The sequence below is a fragment of the Symsagittifera roscoffensis genome, chromosome 1, assembly GCF_963678635.1.
Source record: "Symsagittifera roscoffensis chromosome 1, txSymRosc1.1, whole genome shotgun sequence".
NCBI classification, from domain to species: Eukaryota; Metazoa; Xenacoelomorpha; order Acoela; family Convolutidae; genus Symsagittifera; species Symsagittifera roscoffensis.
Genome location: NC_087062.1, coordinates 9,324,601 through 9,351,095, shown reverse-complemented (window position 1 = coordinate 9,351,095; position 26,495 = coordinate 9,324,601). Strand labels below are relative to the sequence as shown.

The window sequence follows — 26,495 nt, the reverse complement described above, 5'->3', positions numbered from 1 at the left end:
GGTGCACCAAGGAGGTCGTTTTTATCGACTGAGCACTGGAAGAGCAGCTCATTACGAAAATATCAAACCACACAACGCCTCGTCAGAGGACTGGTGTACCCCAGCAGACATGCAAGAGGGAGACTATTTGATAGAGGATCCTGCTTGTGAAGTGAATGAAAGGGGTACTCGCGACAAAAACGACGGGAATGAGGTGGTGGACGATTGCGACCTACCACTGGATCTGGAGTTGACCGAGCGAGTAGAGGTGGACGACGAAACTCTACCTTATGCCAAGGAAGACTGGGACTGCCCAGAACAAATCGAAATTGACAAAGGAATACAGCCTGACTTTCCTCTCACCATGAAAACACGCCAGAGCAAGAGAGGAAAAAACAAGAAGAAATACAATCGGTACGGCGAGGATTTCGTTGTAGACAGGATAGTTGTAAGTGATGTCATGGACTCGCTAGTGGGACTGGACGAAGTGGCGGTGCTCGACGAAATCGGCTTGGTGAATGATATGGATCAGGATTGGATCGACGATCGATCAGAACCGGAAGTGGAGTTCGAACCAGAAGCGGAACAGACTCATGAGCAAGAACTAACGAACTTGCGCGTGCTCGAATGGCTCCATGATCTGCCGACAGATCCAAAAGAGACGATCTTGACGATTCAGGACGTCGATAAAGACGGCATCAAATACATCAGTCATGACAATACCGAGTCCAACTGGGTCGCCCCAGATGGTCCTCTACGTGTTCCACAATCCAACCTCGATCTCCTAGACTTTGGGCGATCGACGGGGACGTCGATGGATAGTTTTGTCCGGGGAGTGGGGGTAGGACTCACCCACACCAAAAATCTGATAAAAAAAATTGAAATCGGCAAGAGAAACTGGAGAACTAGAGACAGAGGGCGAGAATGCTAAAAAACCACCTTTTGGACGAATCTTTGAATCGTATTTTGATCTACCGAACCATTATTCAAACAATATCGTCATAACGGACAGCGATTTCATACTCACGGAACGCACGTGCGCTATAGCGATAACCGCGGACGTAAGCTTCAAAACAGCACTAGCGGCTGATTGCAAAAGAGAGTACAAGAACATCGAATTTTTATGGAAACAGAGGCCTGGTGTGGGAGGGATGATAGCGCTGCCCCCTGTTGCATCACAGATACCAGGGAAAAATTTATGTTTCCTGGTTACCAAGGCCACTGATAGACAACACGTAGATCCAAAGAGCTTGGTATTGACCTTGACTTGACTTAGGGATTTTTTGGTTGAGAGAGGAGTGACCTCTCTCTCGTTACCAGTATATGATCCTAATAGGGGAAAGCTACATCCGAGAGAGTTGTACGCACTTGTACATGTGATATTTTCAGAAACTGACATAGAGGTTTACTTACATAAAAAATACTATCTGAGCATATGCTAGGAATTGCATTTGGCGATAAGTGGTTTTTATTAAGTTACTTGATAAGAAATTGTGTCAAGTTTTAGATTAGGATTAGGTTTTAGGTACAGTATTAGGGATTATGTTTTTATGTAATAATATAGATGTTTATGTGTTATGTTATTGTTATGATATGTTTTATGTTTCGTGTCATAAAAGACCTAGAGTACTCCAGGTCATCAAGGTGACAGCGCTCATTTGTGCTACCCTGACAAAAATACAGGTGGACGATCCACCTTGGTGCTAAATTTTTAAATCAGAATTGAGAAGAGAATTTCAATGAAGAGTTTTAAAGAGTTGAATGATGTTTAATCCAAAAAAGATGGTTTTAAGTCGCGACTTGTTTTTTAGATCTTGATTGATCAGCAATTGTTCATTGAATCCATTGAATCAAACGAGACAGGAAGAAACTACACGACAGCAAGAATCAACACGATAGGAAATGGGTGACACGAACGAACTTATGGAATTCCTCTCAGCGAGTCTAGGAGCGACTCTAGACGAGATCTATCAGCGGCTGATCGATTGTGATTTTACACGAGAAGACCCGGGGGCTGGCGATGTTTGTGGTCGCGCTCCTCAATGCATTAGGACGAGAGGGTCGAGGGAATCGCCCTACGGAAGTCGTGTTGATGTTGGCCTTCGATGAGTCCGGAACCGCCGAGAGAGGTCGAAACCGACTGATGAGATGGCGGCGTGGAGAAATGTCTGGCCACGACCTGGCTCGTGAGCCAGGACTAGGTGAACAGAGGGAACACCGGCTAGGTGAGATGCCCTTACCCGTCCAACCTGCGCAGCCACTCATCGGAGCGAAGAGACAACGTGATGGGCCAGGCCCGTCATATGCGGTCGACTCTCCAACAGCTGCTCCTCCTCCGAAGAGGGTGAGGGTGAGTGAAATAGAGATCCAGACGTCGGAGACGATTGAGACGCTGGAGAAGAAGGAGAGAGATCAGAGCGAGCTGTGTGCCAAACTCCAGAAGTATAGGGCGATAGCTCGAGAAAGAGACGAATGGAAGAAGAAATATGAGGATCTGCAGGTGGCCTACAAGGAGGATGAAATAAATCACCTGAAGGAGCTGTATATGGCAAAGGTGAGCCAAGTGTCACAGGAAGTTCTGGCGACAATGAAATCCTCGGAGGGATCCAGCGGCACCTGCCCCAGGACAAGAGTACTGGAGCTGTGTGCATCGAGAGGGCCCGAGGCTTTGGATTTACGTGCATCAAGAGGGCCCGAGGCTCCTCAGCAGACACAACCGTCTGCTTCCAGTCAAAAGAACACGATACCGGACCCTTCTGACACCTACCTCGCTCCTCAGTTCCAAGAATCGTTCAACCAAGTGGCCAGAGCAACAAGGGATGAGATCAACCGAACCACTGGGCGGACATTGGGTAGGATCGTTCCTTCCCAACGTTGTGATCATTCATCCAATAGCTCGGAGCGAGCACCCCACACAGTAGTATCCTCGGGGACTGCGCATGGCAGAACCTATCAAAAGTCCCGCGCGGTAGACATTAGGAAGAATCTGACGGCACGTCACCAGTTCACGCAAGTAGCTGCGGAGCATCCTCGAGCCTGCCTGAATGACATGAGCTGGAACCCCGCTACGAGCGACCAGGTAATTCCCCCAGGGAGTCGCCACTTGATCATAGGAGACAGTTTGGTGAGGGATCTGAATGAGATCTTCGTCTTTGGTCAGACTACCACTCTGTCCTTTGGAGGAGCCTCGGTGGCTCAGGTCATCAAGATGATGGAATTCCAGAGCGAGGATCACCTGGATACGCTGGTGATAATGCTGGGAACCAACGACGTCTCGAGAGCCCCAGTGACTCCGGAGAGCAAGTGGGAGCCTCTGTTGGTAATGCCTCCGGAATGAACTGAAGGAGAAGTACAGGCCCAGGTTTGTGGTGCTGTGCACGATACCACAAAACCCGCTGGTGGGCACCACAGTGGCAGATTTCATGAATGGCAACGTGACACGGTGGAACGAAATGATCCGTAATCTGGTGAGAAACAACCCTGGCGAGTTGCGACTTCTGGATCTCGAAAACATGCTATATCGCGCTTACCAGAGATGGAATACATTTCAACACCCAACGAGGGAGACACTGGGTCAATGATGTATTTCAGACGCAGTTGAGGGAAGTGGAGCAGGAGTCGAGGGCGACCAGTTCTCTGGCTCGGACCAGCTCGACCGGAGGAAGTAAAATAAGGGCAAGCGTGCCCGAATCCCTCGTCAACCGCCTAGGGCCCTTGGCAATGGAGACGGCTGCAACCACACCCATCGCTCCGAGCTCAAACGTAAGAGAGAGGCTAGATACTGCTCCTCCTCCCATGAGCACAACCGCTTGAAAGCCGACTCGGGAGATCAGTGGTTCAGAACAGGAATAACTCCCAGACCGTGTCTAGGAGGAACGATCCGCCCGCCACGGCAAACCCTGCTTCAGCAGCAGGACCGTCTACGAGCGCCGTGCCAGCGGAGGGAGTTGAACCAGGCAGCGTGCTGCTTTGGAACCGATCAGACCCTAGTCATTGGGGACAGTACAAAACGGACATGTCCACGAAGTTGAACATGAATACCCTGACGTGTCGGGAAGACGCAATGAAAATGATTGGCGGAGAAAGTCCCACAGTGTCGCGACTATATCGAATACCGGGCGTGGATTGGCTGCTAGCAGACTTGCAGACTACGCTCCGGCATGCAGACTTGAATGGGTTGCCTCAGGACAATACCTTTGGACCTTTGAACACCCGGTCTCTTACGGACGTCCGACAGAGAGCCCGCGAACTGACGCCACCTGCTCGCAAGGGCAAGTTTCAGGCAGAGAACAAGGCCAATAACAAGCATCACAAGATGTACAGGCAATTTGCTAAACCACCCGGTCAGACGCCTGGCGAGTATTCGAGGGACTACCCCCGAACGACCACGGTGGATGGAGATGACAAGAGATATGGGAAACTGAAGGCCCCGATAGGCGACGGCCTGTTTGCAGCTTATGATCCCTTAGATATGAAAGCTGCCAAGTATCTGATTGTGGCCAGTTCCGATTATCTCTATACGCCCCGTTCTCTCTTTTGGCCCGACGTGACTTTCTTGACGGCGCCTAAATTGGACTGGGGACAGGCAATAGGCATGATGATAAGAGTACGAAGGGTGGTCAGCATGGAGCCGCAGGTGATAGTGGTTGCAGGCTCAAATGATCATCTGCAAAGCAGGGGCTTGTTGACACGTCTGACGGATGGGTTGATCCCGAGCAACGAGGTCATAGGGGAGGCGATAATGACATTGCTCTCGGCGATGGCTGAGGTAGAAACAGCAGCAAAACAACGTTTCACCCAAAATGTAGTGAAGGTGGTCTTTGTGTTGTCACCAGGGTACGCTGCATTGCCAGAACCCCTTCAGTTTGTGTACACGATGGTCACAACGATAGCAGAGGGGAGGTTCAACGTGATAATTCCTGCCCCGAACACAGTGGTAGACCCAGACAATTACTACCCGTCCCGATCTGAGCTTCCCGCCGTTTGGGCTGACATTTCCAATGCCATACAGGGACTCAAAGATTGTAGCACAACTCGGTTGGTGCTAGATGAGGTTCTGGGGTTGAGGCTGTCCAACTTTGCCAGATTGCTGAAGTTAAGACCAGGGGTAGATGACGATCATCTGTTAATACAACAGGTGGCTGATGATCTCTGGTTCAGACAGATGGATCATGCCGAGAATGAGCAGGGTAGGACAGTCAGGAAGAACATGACATCAGCGGAAGAAGATCTCATGGCAATGGCTTTGCGCACGAAGCCGCACAACAACGTATGGTTGTACTTGTCACCAAGGCTGTGCACCTTGGGTAAGGACGCGTTCAAGCATGCGCCGGCAGTGATAAAAGGGATACACGTGTATCTGAAGAACTTGTTTGATGCCCGGGAGTTAGCTGGGGGCATGATGTTGAAATTGATGCAGGACGTAAACACGATGTCGCTGGACAAGTTCCAAGCTGACGTGCTAGCCACGAGGGCACAGTATGAACGATCGGATGCCATCTTGGGTGGAATGGGAGTGGGATGGACGCCATCCTTCCTGTCGACGTGCTATCCTAGGGCATCCCGGAACCTGATCGCGAGTTTCGTCAAGGACATCAGGAAGTTGTCGATTGGCCTGATATTAGCCTTATACGTGACATTTGGTCATGAAAATTTCGTGAAGGGACCGGCGAATCTCTTCACCCAAGCGTTGGCAGATTTGAGATTGGATGGACTCCTGACTCTGATTGCCATGACCTACGGTCGACTGGGTGATTTGCTGGTGCTGTTGCGTTACCCTGAACAACTCCAGGGACCAAGTCGTGAGTTCAATGCGCAGTTGGAAACCGCCTCGCTCAGGAAGATGAAAGACTGGAGGACTCTCCTGCTCCAATATCTCTTGCAACAGAACAGAAGCGTCACGGGAGAAGATAGGGTGGCGACGGATGCGGGTGAGTGTAAGCAATATTGTGGCATGCCCTTGCTGTCAGATTTGGCTGTCATGATGCGGATCGATCCGTTGGCTCTGATTCACGGACTGCGGGAATTCTTCACGGTGGTGTATGGACCGGTGATGTCTTTCGCGTTCCCGGACGTGCAAGTCAAGGCATACAGGAATTCTGTGTTGTATGTCAACCTGGTCTTAGTCGTGGACTGTTCCGTGCTGAATTGGGTAGAGCAGAGGGAGCTGAGAGGGCTGGCCAGCGACGATAGGCTGTTCGGAAGAATAGCGGAGCCAGGTTGGGTGTTGATGGATTTCAACAACCACTTCAAGTGCCGAATGAGCCGTGAGGACCTTTCCTACATCCAGTTTAACCCGAAGCTTTGGAACTTAAGACCAGTAGTGAAGGATACAGGAGCGGCTATGGGAGTGCCACTCTTACCAGAAGCCTATGCACACGCTAAAGAGAACCAGCAAGCGTGGCTTTCCGGGTCCAGGCCGCTGCCGGACCAATGCCCTCGATATCCACCGATAAGGAGGATGTTGTTGGGAGTCACATCTCCCATCATTGCCCCTCGCATCGGAGCAGCTCGTGATGCAGCGAAGAGAATGCTGAAGTGGAGCAAAGGGATGGAGCCGCGCTTCATCGGCTGGAATGTTGCAGCCGCGCACACGTTTGACTTCTCATTTCCTGATGCTTGGAGTAGGAAAAAGATCAAGGCACTACCTTCCAGGAGACCAGAGGTCTCGGCTGAAATGTGGAACGAAGTGTATACTCCCACGGATGACTTATCAAGACTGAAGTGGTCAGGAGAAGTGAAAGTAGTGATGCTGGAAGTGGCAAAGGAGAGCAGAGGAGGCTCATACGTAACAATAGAGGATCTGGCACCACATGGCGAAGAGTCCGTAGAATTCCTGGTGAATGATGAATTGTTTTATCACGCAGGAGACATGACCGTACCGGCTCGGCCGGACTCGGGCATAGACTCACGACAAGGCCCTTCAGGACCCAAGCCAAAACCTGATGCAGGTGATGATGAATTGATGGATCAGGATGATAACGATAATGACATCGAGGGAAAGACGTGAAAACCGGGTGAGATGGATCTAGGAGCGTTGGAGAGAGACTTGCTAGAAAACCGGTTTAGTGAAGACGACGATGGGGAAGTCGATGGGAGTCTAGTGCTAATGACGCCATCGTCTTTCATGTCCCCTACAAAAGAGGCGTCGGCCGACTTATCCCCGATGGACCCAATAAGCCAGGCGAGAGAATGCCGAAGCAGGGATCCGCAAAGATTGCTCCATGAGTCACCGAGGAGGAGAAAAATCGAAGAATCAATGAGGGTATCCTTCCTGAGTACGCTACCGGAAGAGGAATGGGAGAGATATCAAATTGAGTTAGAAGGCAAGACAGGGGCAACCTGGAGCCGAGTGAATTTCACGGAAAGATCGTGGGATGTGATACGACGATATGGGACGCAGTCCATAATGAAGGTGGGATTGAACCAACTCATCATGCGTGAGGTCCTGGAGAAAATAGTGAACTCCATGGAGTCGGATGTTCTGACCGAGTCAGTAACAGAAGACAGTGCCGATGATCAGCAGGTTGCAAAGAAATTACCTGTCAGACGAGCAGGGAAGGGGCTGAAGCGACTAAAAGGGAAGACAGGAAGTCGAGCCGTGAACCCGAGAGTGGTGAAGTCGAAAGCCAATGCAGTGGTGGCCTCTTTAACGAGCGCAGGTCGTTCAGGCGAGAGCGGGCAAGGAGATTGTGCAACACTGACAGGGGGAGAAAAAGAGAATCTGATACCCCCTATGCTCTTGGCAGGTCTGACCACGACAGCCGTGAGATCAAAGAAAACAGCACGAACCCTGGCAGACACTAAACTAGAGTTGGAGATCATCAGTCAATGTGGATCTGGAGGACTTGAAGATTACAGGCCCTCGCGGACCAACATGGCCAAGTTGAAACTGGAAGGACAACTCGACGTGGTCGAGTACAGTCGAGTCACTGTGCCGGAATCGGTCCACATGGGAGATCCAGCAGGGGGTTATGTGGAGATGTTGAAAGCGAGAAACTCCGCGAGAGGGCACCTGATGGCTTGGAGCGAGAAGCGAGCCATGCAGGAATATCTGAAAGAGCTTACGGAGAATTCAAACTTAAATCGGAAAGAATACGGTACGGTAATGTCCTCTGAAGCGAACGAAATCGGATTGGAAAAACTACTAGACATTTCTTGGAGGGCGGCCCTCCAGAGATACTTCGACGAGACGATGCATGCACCTGCGACGGTGGCAGCGTACCTGGCTCATCCTTGCATGAGAACCGATCTGCAAGTACGGTTGGCTTGGTGCTTGATGGGCATCAAGAAGGCGGAATTTTTAGCCAGTAATGATTCGAAATCATGGGAACAGGAGCTGGAGTTGATGGAAGCTCTGCGAGCGTTGATTTCGAAAGACGATTCTGCGATAGCATGGGCTAAGCGTAAGGATGCCCTTTGCTTTGTCAGGTTCGTGGTGGATCGTATCCCCACTCCTGTTTTGGGAGAATGTATAAAGATCATTCGGCAAAAGGGAGTTGATTGCGAAATGAACTTCCTTAGGGCACTCCTGGAACTATATCAGGATATGCCGTTGACTGTACCAAATAAGGAGTCGAATGACATGGAGAATTATCGCAAGTTGGAAGAAGTGAGAAGATATTCCAACAAAGAATTGAAAGTGAGCCGGGAGTTGATTGAAGCAGTCAAGGGACAAAAAGACTTTGCAACACTAGGGAAACCGAAGTCGTTCCAATATGTGTCGGGAATACCGGGGATGGCGTATAATCCCTTCGTGAATGAAGAAGCCAGGGAAGCGTACTTCGACTATGAGGAAGTCATAGTACTCAATTTCTGGGTTGAACGGATTAAAGAAACTGGAATGCTGATGGTGGAACAACCAAAGCTGAGAATTATCTTGGAAGAACGAGTGGTCGAACCCTCGGTTCCCGAGCTAAAGGGGCAAGTAAGTTTTGATTGTGGTTCTTGGGACGGTCCCTTGAAAACCAGTCTGGTAACGATGTGGGAACTCATGAAGCCTTCTTGGTGTCCTCATCCTAACGCCGGTTTAATCTGGGACATGACGGCGGATATCACGTTAGACCTGGATGATGACGCGAGTCTACATGATCTGGCCATGATACACCATCTGCTGGCCATGAGCTTGACGAAGCGGAAGAGCAACCCATCCACGGAGCTGTCCGAGGAAGGTCCATCGAGCAATTGGTTGAAGCAAGGCACATGCTTGGCTCAACATAGTGGGATGGAAGGACATGCTTGTAACTTGGGGCACTGCCTGATTACGCTGAGCGAGCAGCATCGACATCGGGCACGATTGTACGGAAGATTGAGCATGTCGGATAAGAGTGGCATGGAGTTGGTCGCGGACTGTCATGGGGTGACGGATGTAAACTTGATCACAGCCTTGGGATTTTGTAGCATGACGAGTTCGATAGAATCGCTTGAGCGCCTGGAGCGAGCCCATGAGCTAGTGACTTCCCTCAGCGTGGAAGTGTTCTCTGGAGCATTGCAGACAGAGCAGAAGATCGGAGGCTGGCGAGAAGCTCTGGAGAACGAAATGAATCTGAAAGATAGTGACGCCTATCATAAACCTACTGGTTCAAAATATCTGGTGGGTTCAAGCTCTGCACCATTTTGCAGTAGTAGGTATCCTACACACATGGTGGTGATGGATGCGAGGACACAGCAGGTGTTGATTGACCAACTTTTCTCTGTGCCAAAGTGCGTGAGGTTGGCCAGAATGTCGGAGAGGTCATATGATTTGTTGGCGAAGATCTTTCGGGCAGTCCCGAAGAAATCTGAAGGCGAGTTGCAAGACGTAGTGGCTGAAGAGTTTCTGAGATTGAACGAAGGTAATGTGAGTGAATTCCAGAAGCAGAAAGCGAGTGGAGCGTTACCCACTGAATTCCCCACCATAGAAGAGAAAGACGACTTACACAGAATTCTGATGGAGGTGGAACCGTTGCTGGGAGCCTCAGGGTATCGGACCCGAAGGAACATAGTGAGAACCCATGGGGAGTATCCTTGCCACTGCTTGGCGCAGACATTGTGGTACCCCAAACGCGGGAATCTGATGCTAGTATGGGACGTGGAGGAGTTGTACTCTACGGGGTTGCCCGATCAGAATCAACAGGTGTCAATCGTGGTGGTTAGTGCCATGCTGGCAGTGAGATGGTTGGAGGCTAACGCGGACACGAGTGAACAGGAGACGGCCGTGCCGACTCCTGAGCAGCTGAGCAACGTGAAGATGAGTCGTGAATTGGATCTTTTCAGAACCACCTGCAAGGTTCTCAGAATACCCAAAGCCATTGAAAGAGTATGGTCAAGGCAAAGATTGATGCCTTGGTTCCGTGCAGTGATGACATTGTGGATGTATGAACGCGGGAAGCGTCATATGTCGAGGAACACGGAAGCCTATCAATCTTTCCAACTAGATATAGGACCGGGAGCCTATAAGAGAGCATTCCTGACGCACAGAAACGCGGTCACCACGGCGGTGAAGCGAGTAGCTGGAGCGCCTTGTGTAACTGAAGATGAGAAGAAAGAGGTCTTAAGAGCTGACCTAGAAAAAAATGTGAGCCTATGTCTTCACAACAGCTTTTGCAGGAACCGGGAGCAAAAGGTGAATGTGGACTTGCTACCTTGTTGCAAACCGAGTTTGTTGGAACAGGAGAGTTGGGGCACGGCCCGCAACTCCATGGACATGTTGGAGAAAGTCCTAGAAGACAGCGAAGCTGAAGATCAGGATGGAGAAGCGATGAAATGAAGATTATGAACGAAGAGAACAAGTGAAGACGTGAGCAAGAAGAGAAGAGAAAGAGAAAAAACTTGATTGTCTTTGTGTGTTAAAACTTGAACCAATCAACCAAGTTTTGATTATTGAACTTGTTAAACTTTTTGTTTTGATTTAGTTTGGTCAAACCAAACTTTGAAAATTGTTACAATTGTTAAAATTGTTGAAAGAGAATTTTAGTTATACTACTTATGTATATATATAGAACATAGTTGAGTATATTTACCTATTTAAACACGATTGAAGTTTTTAACCTGTGTAAGACACAATTTCACTGTGTGGCATAAATAACTGATTATACTTGGTGAGTGATGTTAAGTTAAATTAACGGGTGCGTGGCCGTGCCACGTCCCACTTTTTAATCACAAAGAGCAAAAAGAAGTTTTATGGCAAGACGACGTAAGTAGTCAGAAAAGAAATCTTATCTAGGACACTCCTCATGGTGCAAATTTTGTGAAAATGTTGAAAGGCAGTGAAATGTAGTATGATGCCATTTGTGAATACGTAGTGAGTTGAGGTGGAGTAGATAAATTTCATTTTCTTATGCGATTTGTAAGATTGATTACAGAGAACTGGAACACTACTTGACGATGACCCGGTGTTATGCGATCAATAGGGACATTGATGGGGACTGTCCGGGGAGTATGTGCCATTCTGCCAGATGGCACAGAACAACCTTCCGGCGACACGAAGAAAAACGAATAAAGGCCTTATTGCGAAGGAGGGTAGGAATATTCTAATATTTTTATTTTTAAAATTTCGATTGGAGAGTGAATATTTCTCAGAAATATAAAAAGACGGCCATTTTGACGAAAAACGACGAAAAAAGAGAAGAACGACAAATATTGTGGAAAACGGTCGCACAAGAGACGAAAACCACAAAAACTCTTATCGTGGCAACAACACACGATAAGACTCTTAGCAGAGGATATTAGTGGAGATGGAAGCTTCAGTGGGGAAGGAATATTCCACGGAACCCTCCCGTGCCACAAATTGGAAGGGATAAGAGCGTTATCTCAGGAAGATTACGGGAGCGGAGGCTTGGTCCCCCAGAGACTGTTTTATGTGAACGGACTATATAAAACTAACTTTGTAGCTACTTGGATGTCGTAGAACTCTCAATTAACACCGGTATTATTTGATATTTTAGAAAATGAGTAGCTAGAAAGAGGAAAGGGTCAATCCATCTCCAATGGATTTAATATAGAACTGTCACACAAAAACATATTAAAATAGGTTGTTCGAGCCGTGTTTTTAATGGCAATGACGTAGTCTGAGGATCCGAGACTCAGCTATGTGGTTGTGTTCGCATGTAAACGAAAGCTGATCAAAAGTCGTTTGACTGATGGCCTAAAAATAGTAACTTTTTACTTAGCCCTAAACAGACCAGAAAATCAACTGGCAAGGTCGAGATGGTGAAAAACGAAAAGGATTAAGGTAACTGACGCCTGCCAGTCGTTAATAGGTACTTTTTCTACGCTCCGTCGCTGTGTAGTATTTGGGCGAATGTTACAATAAAGCAACAATAGGTAATGATTTAGTGCTAGACAATTCTGTTAATACAGCCATCTCAAATGTCCGAGTACTCAAGAGAGTACCAAAAGACTCGCGTGTTCCCTTGGCGGAAAGTCTGTCCGACAAAATAAATGACATCTTCTACAATGTAGAAGATGTTACAAAATGGCTAATTTTTTTTAACGTCGTTCTTGTTTTTTTTGGAGCATCCGAAAAAAAGTGGACGCAAACAGACCACAAGCATGAGTTCTTTGATAAGTAAAAAAATTCGAGCAAATGACGTGTCACTTCCAAAACCCCATCCCCAAGTTTCAAGTCCGCCTCTGAGTGACCTCGAGTAGAGAATAAAGTTAATAAGTAGTAAGCTCGATGAAGGAAATGTAAAGGGAGGAATAAGGCTTGCTGCTTCGGATGACAAAATAGCTCCGTTTTCAACTGATAACTATCAAAAATTGTTGTCTAAGCACCCGCAGCTAGCCAAATTTGCAGCTCCAAACCCAGAAAAGTTTGATAGTTTTTTCGTAACCGATTTCGACCTATACAAAGCGATAATGTCCTTTCCAAACGGATCAGCAGCAGGTCCTGATAAAATAGTTCCTGAAATTTTTAAAGATCTTGTTAGTAAGTCGAATGGCAGTGCAGGACTTAATTTTCTGAAACCACTTACTGAGCTGATAAACCTCATTGGAGATGGCAAAACACCCGAACCACTAAGACCTTTCTTTTTTGGCGCAAAGCTTATCGCCCTCATGAAGATAGACGGAGGGTTGAGACCGATTGCCATAGGCAACACGCTGAGACGTATCGCGTCTAAATGCGCTGGGAGCAAGGCCCTCTCCGAGCGACAAAAATTTTTCGGAAAGGTACAGGTAAGATGCGGTACCAAACGAGGAGCAGAAATAGCTGCGCACTCGTTTCGAAACCTAATTGAACGCGACGACAATCCAAAATGCACTGTTCTTTTAAAACTAGATTTTAAGAATGCCTTTAACTCTTTAAACAGAGAAACAACGCTGAATCATGTTTATTCAAATCGCGCCGAATTGTATACTTACACCCATTGCGCGTATGGTAAACCTAGTTACCTTTTTTACGGAAGCTTTGTCATAATGTCAGAAGACGGAGCTCAGCAAGGTGATCCTGAAGCCCCACCCCTTTTTGCGGAAACAATTCATACACTAGTCAAACAGTTGGAGCAAAAATGAACGTCTGGTATTTAGATGATGGGAATTTAGCCGACGACTATAAGGTAGTACTCCGGGACCTTAAAAACATTCTGAAATCGGAACAAATTTATGGCCTGAGCTTAAGCACTGAGAAGTGTGAACTTTGTTTTTTGGGACCGACTACTAGTACACAGTATAATTCAATTTTAACACAATTTCGAAAAATATGCCCAAAAATAAAAAATAAAAACAAAAGAAGAACTCCTCATTTTAGGATCTCCAATCGGTGAACTTTGCCGAAAAGAATTGCTCGACGAAAAAATTAAGGAGCTTGAAAAAATCTCGGATGTCATTGACAAACTAGACGCCCATTATGATTTTTATCTCCTGAAAAATTGCTTTAGCATAGCAAAATTCCTATGTTTTTTTGCGTACGATCCCTTGTTTTTTTGGAAAATGATTTTTTGGAACCCTACGATAAATTACTAAGAAATTTGTTATGCAAGGTCACTAACGTGAAAATGGATGATTACCAGTTCTTACAAGCAGTTCTCCCGGCAGCCAAAGGTGGCTTGGGCGTTTCTTCCGCTCGTCTACTCGCTTTACCCACTTTCTTAGCCTCAGCAGTAGGAGCAAAAGATGCCTTGAGCGAAATCTTTGGTTTGGAGCATGTGGATGGAACCTATGATGATGCGCTTAAATTACTACTACTACTAATACTACTACTACTACTACTACTACTACTACTATTACTACTACTAAAAGAATTTATTCCCTTTATAAAGGCATCAAACAAAAGAAACGGTATGATTATGTACACAAGACATCACGAACGGCAATTTATGCAATGGCAACAAAGTAGCATTGAACAAGAGTTGTTTAAGTTGATTATATCAATTCTATTTTTCAGATAGATTTTCAATTTTGCTTTGAAAATTTCAGGCGATGAGAAAATGTCGGCTATGTTGTTTGCTGAAATCATGTTGGCATACCGACAGACGCGATAGAAGAAAAATTGCTCTGTAAAGAAGAGTCGACAATTCTGGGTTGTTGAAAGCTTAGGGCGTGAGCTATTGCGAAGGTCTTTGGCTGCAAAGTTAAAATTTATGTATCTGTAAAGGTCGAAATCAAATTGATCAGTCAGGACTCGATTAAGAAAACACATATCATGTAAAGCTATAGTGAAGGAAATTGGCAAGGAATTCGTTTTTCTAAGTTGTTCTGTATAGTCGTTCACTCCCGTTACCCATTTCAAACATTTTCTGTTAAATAATTCTAGTTTGCGGCGATATGTTAAAGATGGAAAACAGACCTGACTACCGTATAACAAAATACTCATAGTACATAGCTGGTAATAATTGAATTTGGTTCTCATGGATACTTCATAAGGGAATGAACGTTTTAAGAAATGGAAAGCTTTGTTAACTGCGACCAGTTTGGTTTTAATGTGGATATCCCACTTTAAATCACTAGATATCGTTACTCCGAGATCTTTGATAGATGAAACTGACTGTAATCATTACGGTAAAGAGTAGATTTGGGGGAAGTTGAGTTAAAACAAATAACTTTGCATTTATCAGAATTAAATGTCATTTCGTTTTCAAGCGTCCAATTGATAAGTAGATCAATGTCTGTTTGAACTAAGGAAAAGTCATTTTTTGAATAGAGTTTGCTGTCATCAGCAAACAGAAAGCAATTAGAGGTTTTCAAGACAGCTGGCATGTCATTAATGAAGAGTATAAATAGCAAAGGGCCGAGTCACTTCCTTGCGGAACACCACTTGTTACATGGCCTTTTGGAGATGCTTCATTGTTAATTAAGACAATTTGCGTGCGGTTTGTGAGATAGGAAGCAAAAATTTCAAGAAAGCTAGTGTCAAAGCCTAAATTACCAAGTTTCGAAATAAGTATATGATGAGGAACTTGATCAAAAGCCTTGCGAAAATCGAAGTACACACAAAGACAGTCGTTTTTTGCCTCGATGTCGTTATAAATCTGATCTAAGTATTCAAGAAGCTGAGTAACAGTCGATCGCTTGGTAATAAAACCATGTTGAGCAGATGTAACTTTAGCCCGAATTTTAGGATAAATGAAATCGAAGATCATTCTCTCCAGAATAATCAATAATTGAAGCAATATGCTAATCGGGCGATAATTTTCAACATTTTCGGGATTACTAGATATAAGAATTGGCGTAATAAACGCACATTTCCAAAGTTCTGGCCACGTTTTAGTTTCCAAAACCTTGACAAAGAGCTGCACGACTAGAGGAGATATTTATTAATTCACTGCTTAGTTAAGAATAAAGGTTGGGAGGCGGTCGTTGGTAATACAAGAAGTTTTAACAAATTCGAGAGCTTTCTCGACCTTTTTAAGGTTGACATGGAGATCGGATAGAAAAATGGTGGGTTTTTCGGGTTGTAGGATTTGAATTTCGTGCTTTTCTAGAAACACTGAACAGAAGTAATCGTTCAAAAGAATGGCTCATTCAATAGAAGTGGATGCTTTTCTATTCATCCAGTGCATTTGGTTTGGTAGTTTCCTTTTGGTAAAAGATCGAAGGTATTTAAAGCAATCACGGGTAGAATTTGGTCTTAAAGATTCAAGGAGACAAGTTTTATCCAACTCGATTAAATTGTTAAGGTCTTGTTGGATCGAAGCTAAATGATTTGTGTTGGCTGTCCGTTTAGATATGGAGTGGTGCTTATTCAGTAAATGAACTGTATGCGACGAATAATAATAGGGAAGTTGCTGGCGTCTTTTAGTTTTATGTGCGCATGATAAAAGAATTGCATGATTGATCTGAGCGTACCAGCTATCTACATAATCATTAGTGGTGGATATGGAATTACATGAGTTTTGTTCCACAATGAGTTTGGTAAAACAAGGGCTGATGTTACTATTGAAGATCGAATGAGAGAAAGATGATTTAGATAGAGAAGTTTTCATAAAATTCCCAATCACAGTAGGCGCTGCTTCAGGAATGGTAGAAAAAAAAACAAATAAAGGAAAATGGTCTGAGTAAAGCACTTCATTTACAAATGCAGTGAACAATTCTGTGTGCGAAGTTAAAATGATATCAAGAGTGTTGCCTGAGCAATGTGTGGGTTCATATATAAGGGGCATTAAGGTATGATCCTCAATAACCTCTAGGAACAGTTTTGAGTAATCACAGCCTCCATCAGAAGATGCCCAACAGATATCAGGCAGATTTAGGTCACCTAAGATTGTGTACGAACCAGAACCATTAATCAATTTGGAGTTAAAATAACGTATTGAATCAGTAAGCATTTTGGCAGGTATCCGAAACTGCGACAAAGCGGGGGGGGGGGGGGGGTTGTAAATAAGGAGGAAAATATGATTAACTGCACCCGAATATATTGAAAGTCCGATGCAGTAATCTGCATCGTATGATAGAATTGAATAATTTAAAGCAAAACTATTTTTTGTGGCAATGAGAACACCTCCGTGTTCTCCAGAAGTGCGGTCTTTTCGAGCAATAACCGAATAGTGAGTATTCATAAGAAAAATTTTGGGATCAGTAATTTCTGGCTTAAGCCATGTTTCAGTAATGAACACGATATCAGGAGAATGTAAAGAAAGAAAATTGATTAACTTCAGACGCTGATTTAGGCTCAAGAGACTTTGTGCGTTGATAAGGCATAATTTTGATTGTAGTCAGTCAAGATTGATCTTGATACCATTTCGTTCGAGGGTCAGACCACGAGTTTTTAGCTCATCGCGTGGAAATTTTTCATTGTTAATCATGTCGTACCGTTTCTTGAAGATTTTACGTTTCAGAATCTGTTCTTCTTGGTTTAGGGACTTCGATATGGAAATCTTTTCTTTGAAATTCTTCAGTTCGTAAGATTTTGCTAGGCATTTTTTAGCATTCCATTCGGATGACAGACGAACAAGTAAAGGACGCGTTCTTCGTTGTTGGGGATTAGCTTTACCAAGTCTATATATTTGGCAGATACTGAGATTTTCTTCGCCTATTTGATCAAAAATTTCGGCCACTTTGGCTTCTTCGGCCTCTATATTGGATGTAAACTGACCGTTGTCTTCGCAGGCTCCGTCGATGATTATCTCGCTTTCACATGTGCTGGCTCGGTGACTGTTATTAATACGACTATTAACCGGTACATTCGATGATGTTGTCTTGGTTGGATCAACATTTTCAACAGTTTCTTTAATGCTTTTTGTAATTTCGATTAAGCTTTCTTGTCTTTGAATAATCAGTTCAAACTTAGCTTGGGATGTGAAGGTGTTCCCCTCAAGGCAGCCAGAGCACAGCCAGAAGCATCCTCGAATTTTGCCCATTGTAGCTACATCATCAGGAGACAATCCAACACATTGCCCATGGAACCACGCGCTGCACTTTTCACATCCTATAGCAGTTGAGTCGTTGTCCTTCGATGGTTTGTTGCATGGTCCACATCTAGTAGCTTTTGCTTGAGACATATCAAACCGGAAACTATTTAATAAGTTTATCACAACAATTAGGCTAAGATATCCATCATTTACAAGATCTTTAAACTTGTCAATTTTTCGCTCTTCCCCTTCAGCGGCAGCCGTACCAGGGTTACAAACAGACCCGGCATTAATCCTACAAGGAGCTAAGGAGTCTACTACCGTTACATCCCACAAGAGCTGCTTACCATCAGCCCATTGAAGGTCGCTTCAGAAGCGACCTTATAAAGGTCGCTTCTGATCGGTCCTGTGGAGGTGTCGTGGTTCTAAAACAGAGGGAATGTGAGATTGATGATAGACTCTGCTTTATAAGGGCATTCAGGTTTGAATGCCTAGAGAATCTCCCTGCACTTTTGAGGCAAGAAAGACCATGCCAACCATCCTCGGTAACGTCTTTCAATTATTGGGAGCCAAATCTATCTTGGAACGCGTTGAACTTTTTTACTTTATACGGTGGTCAAACGGTGGTTTGACCTTGGAAAAATTGAAATGGCTCCGGAAAATGAAATCCAAAAAAATTGGACGGAGCCAATTTTTGACAGCAAAATTGCAGACTTGATTTTACGACTCGAAGCAACGGAATTAAAAAGGTTCAACGCGTTCCAAGATAGATTTGGCTCCCAATAATTGAAAGACGTTACCGAGGATGGTTGGCATGGTCTTTCTTGCCTCAAAAGTGCAGGGAGATTCTCTAGGCATTCAAACTTGAATGCCCTTATAAAGCAGAGTCTATCATCTATTCACATTCCCTCTGTTTTAGAACCACGACACCTCTACAGGACCGATCAGAAGCGACCAGACGGTTTGACGCTCGTTCCATGGGCTGATGGTAAGCAGCTTTTGTGGGATGTAACGGTAGTAGACTCCTTAGCTCCTTGTAGGATTAATGCCGGATCTGTTTGTAACCCTGGTACGGCTGCCGCTAAAGGGGAAGAGCGAAAAATTGACAAGTATAAAGATCTTGTAAATGATGGATATCTTTTTCAACCGCTAGCTTTTGAAATTCAGGGCGCGGCCGGCCCCAGCACAGAAGTTTTTTTGAGCAAGCTTTGTAAGAACCTAAGCATATGCACTGAGGAACCCAGAGCAGGCAGCTTTTTAAAACAGAGAATCTCCCTGGCAATACAGATTGCGAACGCCGCTTGCGTACTCGGAACAATAAATGATAAAAATAACTTTCGACGAAATTTTTTACTTGTAACACTTGTATATTATATTATCTCGTGTCGAGTTGCGTGTTCTTATTGAAGAAACGTAACCCGTATCGATTTTAATTGAAAAGGACTTAAACACTTGTCATCTTCTTTTATCATTATCACTTCCATATCTAAAAAATTCCAAGGATTTTGACTGGAATACATGTTGAAGGGACTCATGACTGTAACCTCGGTTACTATGATACTTTTGACCTTCTGATTACCTTGAAAAAAATGATAATGATGATGATGACGATGCAGATGATGAGTTAAAACAATTAACATTGATCTACATTTCAGAAAACGTTAGATCGAATGCTGGTACAATTTTAGAACTACAATTTCACAATTTTGATTTTAGTACGGTAATTCTAAAACAAGCTCAACCAGAAGATATTCATGACATTGAGGGACCGGACCGTCCACAGTATTTTGGCCTACTTCTATATGGAGAAACGATAGAGCTTTAGAGGTTATTTAGAAACAATGGATAGATAACCAGTAACCCACAAAAAATTGTCGGGCTGAGTGGTTTCAAGACCATTGAGCATAATAGCTGGGATGGGAAAAAGGGTTGAAAAGCAGGAAAGTAGCAACACGTCGAAAAACAAACCACACCTTATAATGGTTAAAGCGGGAAACCGTTCTTAAATCTTCAGTTCAGTTGTTTTTCTGATCTCTTAGGCGTTTTGTCGCCTCTATCAATCAGCTCATGATGTACTCCTTTTCGATTAATTCGTCTAAAAGTTATTAATTTCGCTTTTGTTCCAATATTTGCTGGTACAATTTAAGAACTGATGTACTCCTTTTCGATTATTTCGTCTCAAATTTATTAATTCCGCTTTTGTTCCGATATTTGTCCACGTTGTTCTTGAAAGCGTTCAAGGTCTTCGAGTCAATTACTTATCCTGGCAACATATTCCAATCTGTAGCTGATCTAATGGTATAAAAGTTTTTCCGCAAATCGAAGTTGGCCTTCCTCGTTATCACTTTCATGTCATTTGTCCTTGTGTCACGATTACTCAATTCGAACATGCCTTTTGTAGCTTTTGGGTCATAACGGTTGTAACCTATATTGAACATTTCGATCATTGTTTCTCGCCTTCTGCGGTATTCAAGTGAGGATCGGTCTTGTTTCTTTCACCTTTCATTGTAACTGAGTGTCTGCACTTGTACCATTTGTGACTTGATTACAGAACTACAAATGAGGCTTTACGAGGCCTTTATAAACATTTAAAAACATAGGTATAGTCATTTTATTGAAAGTTTTTTAAAAACTGCAATGATAGAAATTGCCTTTTTAACTTTTGCAAAGATATGAGAGTCAAAGGAGAGTTTACTATCGATGATCACTCCAAGGTCTTTTTCTTCTCCTACTGTTTCAAGCTGTTTATCGTAAAACTCATATGAGCTTATTTCACGATTTGAGCTTCCATTTGAGATTATCTTATGTACACATTTATCTTCATTAAAATGAAAATACTATTTTCTGACCAATCTTCCGGTTTTCTTAGCCCTTCTTGCAGCAATTCAAGGACTTTTTCGCTGGTATTTTTTTTGGATAGTTTTGCATTGTCTGCAAATAAATACAATTTTGATTTGAATGTATTTGGCATTGAATTTATGGATATTACAAACAAAACAGGTCCCAGTACAAATACCTGGGGAATCCCACTCAATGCACCTCTCCATTCAAATCTACTGTCGTTTATCACCACTCTTTGTCGTCTTATTAATAAAAACTCGTTGATCCAGCCAGTGTTTTGCATTTTATTCCATTTTGTTTCAGGAATCCTATAAGTCTTTTGTGCGGTACCGAGTGAAAACGCTTTCTTGAAACCCAAGTAGACAAATGCCGTTTCTCGGCGACTATCCATTCATTGTTTTTGTGAAATCATCCATTAATCTCAGTAGTTGTAATTGTGATGATCTACCGGCAGGAAACCAAACTGTTCATTCACACGGATTTATTTTTTTTCTAATTAAGCTGGGCTTTAATTATTTTCTCAAATATTTTACAAACCCCTGATTTTAAGCTTACTGGACGATAGTTGTCAGCTAACAACTTTACCTTTTTTGAAGATAGAGGTAATGTGAGCAAGTTTCCGGTCTTCACGTAGCTTTGTTTCGTCCCATGTTTTGTAAAACAAAAACTTTGTCAGAATTTGAGTCAGGAAATCTCTCAATTCAAATAGAATTTATGGGTGAATTTTGTCGAGCTCTGGAGATTTCGATGTATTGAGTGAGTTTAGTTGCTCTTTCACCAATTGCTCTGTTATTTTTAAGTCCTTTTTTGGATGGTTGATATCCAATTCTGGAATCGTAGAAACTCCTGGTGGTTCGGTGTGAAGACTGATGAAAAGAACTTTGACAAAAAATTCTTTTTTGATCTCATTGGTCGTTGAAGATACATCATCCTGCACTAAAGCTGACACTGCATTTTGTAACACCGTTTTCTGTCTCCAGATTTTTTTTTCGTTTTTAGATTTTTATCTATTTCACCTTTCTTTGCCCTTTGAACATTTCGTTTAGCTGTCTTTACAGCATTTCTTTTTTTGTTTATGGTTGTCAAACATTACTGTTGTCTTTTGCGGCAATTTTTTTCCAGTACATCTTTTTTGTTGTGTTTGCCTGTCGAGTGGTATTGGTGGATAGTAAGTTGTTTCTACACTCTCTTTTGAGCTTAGTTAGGAGAAATAATTTTTTTTGTTAGTTCAATCAGGAGTTTGCGCAAATCCGTCCAAATTTTTTCAACATTGTCTTCACTGTGAAAAAAGGAAAACTTTCTACGTCATCTCTCATTCGGTCATAATCTCCGTAAGCGAAGTTGTATCTCATCATGGTCTTACTAATTGTGGGGTACGCGGGTCTCCACTTCTAAGATAACGTGGTCGCTCTGTCCCATAGGTCGTTGGTTATTAGTGCTTAGGTCGCTTAGACCGGCATCAGTTAAAACCATATCTAGTAGTGATGGTTTATCTCCGGCAGTAATGCGTGTACCTCAGTGCCCAATCTTCCAAAAACTTCCATTTCAATCGGCCGAAGCTCTGCGGTGATGAAATAGCCTCGTATTTGGTGCTTTTTTTGTGACTCGGAAGCATCTGCCACAGTAGGTCCTCTCTCGACCAGCGAATTGGGTGTACGAGGATGCCAGTCGTTGAACACAGGTATATTCCCAGCCCAGTACTCTTCCATGTGTCCATGGAACCAGTGTAAGCCTATCTGTTCTCTTACGGTCTTTGAAGCTCGAGGGTCGATGGGAAGTTTGCTTGTATAAAAGCCCTATGGCTGGTATGATTCCCATCGAATGTCTGGTATAAACAGACCTGCTCTCTTCCAAACTGAAAATGGATACCATAGACATCGACTATATTGCCCGAAAAGCACTTGTGTTGGGTACAAACCGGTGCGCCGAGACAAAAACCTACGCCAATGCTAGGGCCTTGAGCCAATCAGCGGCTCCGAGAGGCATCAAGCCTTTCGAGCGGGAGGCTTGTTGAAGCAGCATTGACAATGGCAATTTGTTCTGTTTGATTTTGCACTCTGGTAAGGGTATATCACTATTTATAGTACACTGTCAGTTTTGTATAACAGATTCAATAGAAATTCTATTGTCAATTCACTGTTATTGCAAATCTATTGCATTGAATTCTATGTTATTGCATATCTAGGATGCTGAATATGGAAGATGCATTTGCGCAAATAGCAAGTTTCGGGAAGAATTTTGGGAATTTTCAAGTTGGATAAAAGTCAATAAATGCAAGTAAACGGAAAAAATTGCTTTCGAAATTGGAAACTCACAGAAAATAGATGGCCATAAAGCTCTTTGGAACAATTTATGACGGACACTTTTTTAAGAAAAAATTACCCAATCTAAATAAACTGGATCATTAGGTAAAGTTTTTGTTGCGTTCGGAAACTTGAAACTTAAAATCTTCTTTTGAAACCAGAAGTCCATTACGTTTTTCTGATCTTTACACTTTTGCTGCTTGATAGTGAAGTTTGCTTTCAACAATGGAGATAAAAGGAACTAAAAAAAATCAAAAATCAAACTGCGAAAAACCAATTTTATGGTGGACAAAACTCCTTTAAGAAAAAAACCAAGACCTGTATAAAAAAAATCATTTCCCACATGACTCTTAATGAATCAAGCATAATAATGATACTGTGAACTGTGCTTGAGACTTGCTTTTACGACTTGCTAGTTTCTTTAACCTTTCCTTGTAGCCTAGTGTCTGCAGCCCTTGTACCTTTCGTGTCGCTCGTTGTTGCACATTTTCGATTAATCTTTTGCTCTTCTTTAATCGCAGGTATCAGGCTTGATTACAGAACTACAAATGAGGCCTTACGAGGCCTTTATAAACATTTAAAAACATAGGTATAGTCATTTTATTGAAAGAAATTGCCTTTTTAACTTTTGCAAAGATATGAGAGTCAAAGGAGAGTTTACTATCGATGATCACTCCCAGGTCTTTTTCTTCTCCTACTGCTTCCAGCTGTTTATCGTAAATCTCAATCGATCATATTTCACGATTTGAGCTTCCATTTGAGATGTACACATTTAACTTCATTAAAATGAAAGTACTATTTTTTGACCTTTCCAGTTTTTTTAGATCTTCTTGCAGATCTACTGTCGTTTATCACAAATCTTTGTCGTCTTATAAACAAAAACTCGTTGATTCAGCCCAGTGTTTTTCTTTTTATTCCGTATTGTTTTAGGACTCCTATCAGTCTTTTATGCGGAACCGAGTCGAACGTTTTATTGAAATCCAAGTAAATAACATCCGTTTCTCGGCGACTATCTATTATTTTTGTGAAATCATCCAACATTCTCAGTAGTTGTGATTGTGACGATCTACCGGCAGGAAAACAAACTGTTCATTTACAAGAACTTATTTAACTTTCTAGATGTTTCATAAGATGGGCTCTAATGTTTTTCTCAAATATTTTACAAACTCCTGATGTTAAGCTTACTGGACGATAGTTGTCAGCTAACAACTGTATTCCTTTTTTGAAGATAGAGGTAATGTGAGCAAGTTTCCAGTCTTCAGGTAGCTTCGATTTGTCAAAAAAATTAGAATTTTTTTAGAGTTTGAAACAGGAAATCTCTGTACTCAAGCAGAAATTTCGGTTGAATTTTTTCGGGCCCTGGAGATTTCGATGTACTGAGTGAGTTTAGTTGCTCTTGTACCAATTGCTCTGTTATTTCTAAATCTTTTATTGGATGGGTGACATCCAAATCTGAAATCGTCTATTCTCCTGGGGGTTCGGGGTGAAGACTGATGAAAAGAACTTTGACAAAACTTCAACTTTCTTGATCACTTTTGTCTTTGAAGATCCATCATCCTGCACTGAAGCTGATATTGCATTTTGTAACACGATTTTCTGTCTCACATAGCTCCAGAATTTTTTTGGTTTTGTTTTTACATCTTCAACCATTTCACCTTTCTTTGACCTTTGAACATTCCTGATCGTTCAAATTATTTGCTTTTGTAACTATGTTTCGCACTTCTTCCCTTTCTTTCAGACGCTAATTCTGAGATTTCTGATTCCTGCAGTGGCTTCTTTCATTTTGCCAACTTTCTTACAGTTTTTACTCACAAAAGTCTTAGGAAATGTGATACGTATTTTCTATTCTCACCAACATTCAAATAGTGTTTACAATAAAAAAAATTGAGATCATGGTTACTGTCTGTCGTTTAGGTCATCTTTAGAGCACACGAACAATTTAAGGGCCTAAGACCCTCTAATTGAATGTCGAAACTAATTCGCAGCAGCAGTTGTATGTTAAATATAATTCCACATAAAAGGTTGATTTCGCAGTTACATAAAAAACTAAATATTGGACTTTTGTTTTGAAATGGTCACGGCTAATAGAAGTAAACTCCTTCGAGAGATCTTGTATTGAGCAAGTAACAACATTATTGTCATCAATCGGTTTTCTAAAACATTCCCTGCAAAATCAAATAGCATCGATTGTTGAGTTTGATGATTTAAAGCCAAACTGAACGCTGCTTAAAAACTTTTAAATAAAAGATTTTGGTTAAGTTGATTAGGTAATATTGTTTTACAGATTTTTGAAAGTGCTCCAGTATATCTTCTAGGTACTTGAGGAGCATATCTTTTTTTTAACGTGACAATCGGGTTTTTATCTACTCAGGAAAAACATGGTTTTTGAGGTATTCCTTGAAAAGAAAATTTGCTCATTTAAACAACAACAAAATACCTTTTTTTTCTTATGCTTATTTTTCTGTAAAATTTTCCATCTTGAGTTTTTTCGCAAGCTGCTTACAAGAGGTCTTTTGTTTTCCAGAAACGGCAAGTTACTATTCATTCAAGAAACGTAGTTACTGGCAAAATATTGGGTATCAAATTGAGATCAGACGATGAATCGAAATTTGCACGATCATAACAAGTTTTAATTGCCCAGCCCAATTGTTTTTCTTATGATATTGACAAACTTTTCTACAATTTTATATAAAAAGATAGCAGGATAATGTATGTGACAACAAGACTGACAACGAGTGCGTTCTAAGTATTAGTCTTGTTGTGACAGGAAAGTGTTTTTTGACAGACTGTAGTGTTTTGATAACTCAGGCCATTTATATCGAGATCATTTTCACTTCATATTAAAATCTGAAAAAACCGATCTAAAACGACCTCAATTTTTTTCATATTGGATTTTACTTCAATGAAATTTTTGTCAAAGGCAATTGTGTAATTTTATAATCTTTTCTAACATGATTTCTTTTGCAGATGATGGGTTTTTTTGTGTTAATTTAGATTAAAATTTTTCCAAAGTACTTTAATGAAAAAACGAAAATAAAACCAAATTTACGTGATTTACCAAATTTAAATCAGGTACATAAAAAACTTGGACTTTTGGTACAAAATGGTCTCGGCCAATAGAATTAAAACCATTCGAGCCTATATTTGTTGGGCTTTTAAGCTATTTATCCAAGTTTTCAAAAAGAAAAAGTCTTGTTATCACCAATCTTTTTGACAAGTGATTTTCTGAACGTTTCCTGGCTAGGTTTTTGCAAAATAGGTGTAAGATTTTAATATTATTTTTGTATTTTTTTAAGTTTTTTTGCGATGATATTAAACACTATCAGTGGGCCCGGTTTTGGACGGACGTCACCTGGCATTTGTGTAATTTTTATTTTTTTTTTAACATGCTTTCTTTTGCAGATGCTGGGTTTTTTTTGTAATAATTTAGACTAAGAGTCTTGGAAAAATTTTTAAATGAAATAATGAAACTAATAACTAATTCGCAACAGCAATTGAATGTCAAATATACTTCCACATAAAAAGTTGGTATCGCAGGTACATGAAAAACTAAATGTTGGACTTTTGTTTTCAAATGGTCTCGGCTAATAGAATTAAAATCCTT

General features: G+C 42.5%; 3 protein-coding genes across 5 annotated transcripts in view; 2 read left to right on the top strand and 1 right to left on the bottom strand.

Annotated features, from left to right (window-relative positions):
- Nucleotides 1–17,937, bottom strand: part of LOC134857192 (PTB domain-containing adapter protein ced-6-like) — a 57,474-nt gene extending 39,537 nt beyond the window's left edge. For 2 of the 3 annotated variants that reach the window (XM_063873568.1, XM_063873569.1), the window contains exon 1: nucleotides 17,913–17,934. The gene's annotated coding sequence lies outside the window, so the exon portion shown is untranslated. Of the gene's footprint in view, nucleotides 1–17,912 lie in introns of all 3 variants that reach the window. The other variant, XM_063873570.1, reaches the window with a different exon arrangement.
- Nucleotides 1–26,495, top strand: part of LOC134857191 (tectonic-3-like) — a 409,016-nt gene that overhangs the window by 12,576 nt on the left and 369,945 nt on the right. The gene's annotated exons all lie outside the window — the stretch shown is intronic.
- The window catches only part of LOC134857194 (adenosine 5'-monophosphoramidase HINT1-like), a 136,784-nt gene that overhangs the window by 12,569 nt on the left and 97,720 nt on the right, over nucleotides 1–26,495 (top strand). The window lies entirely within an intron of this gene.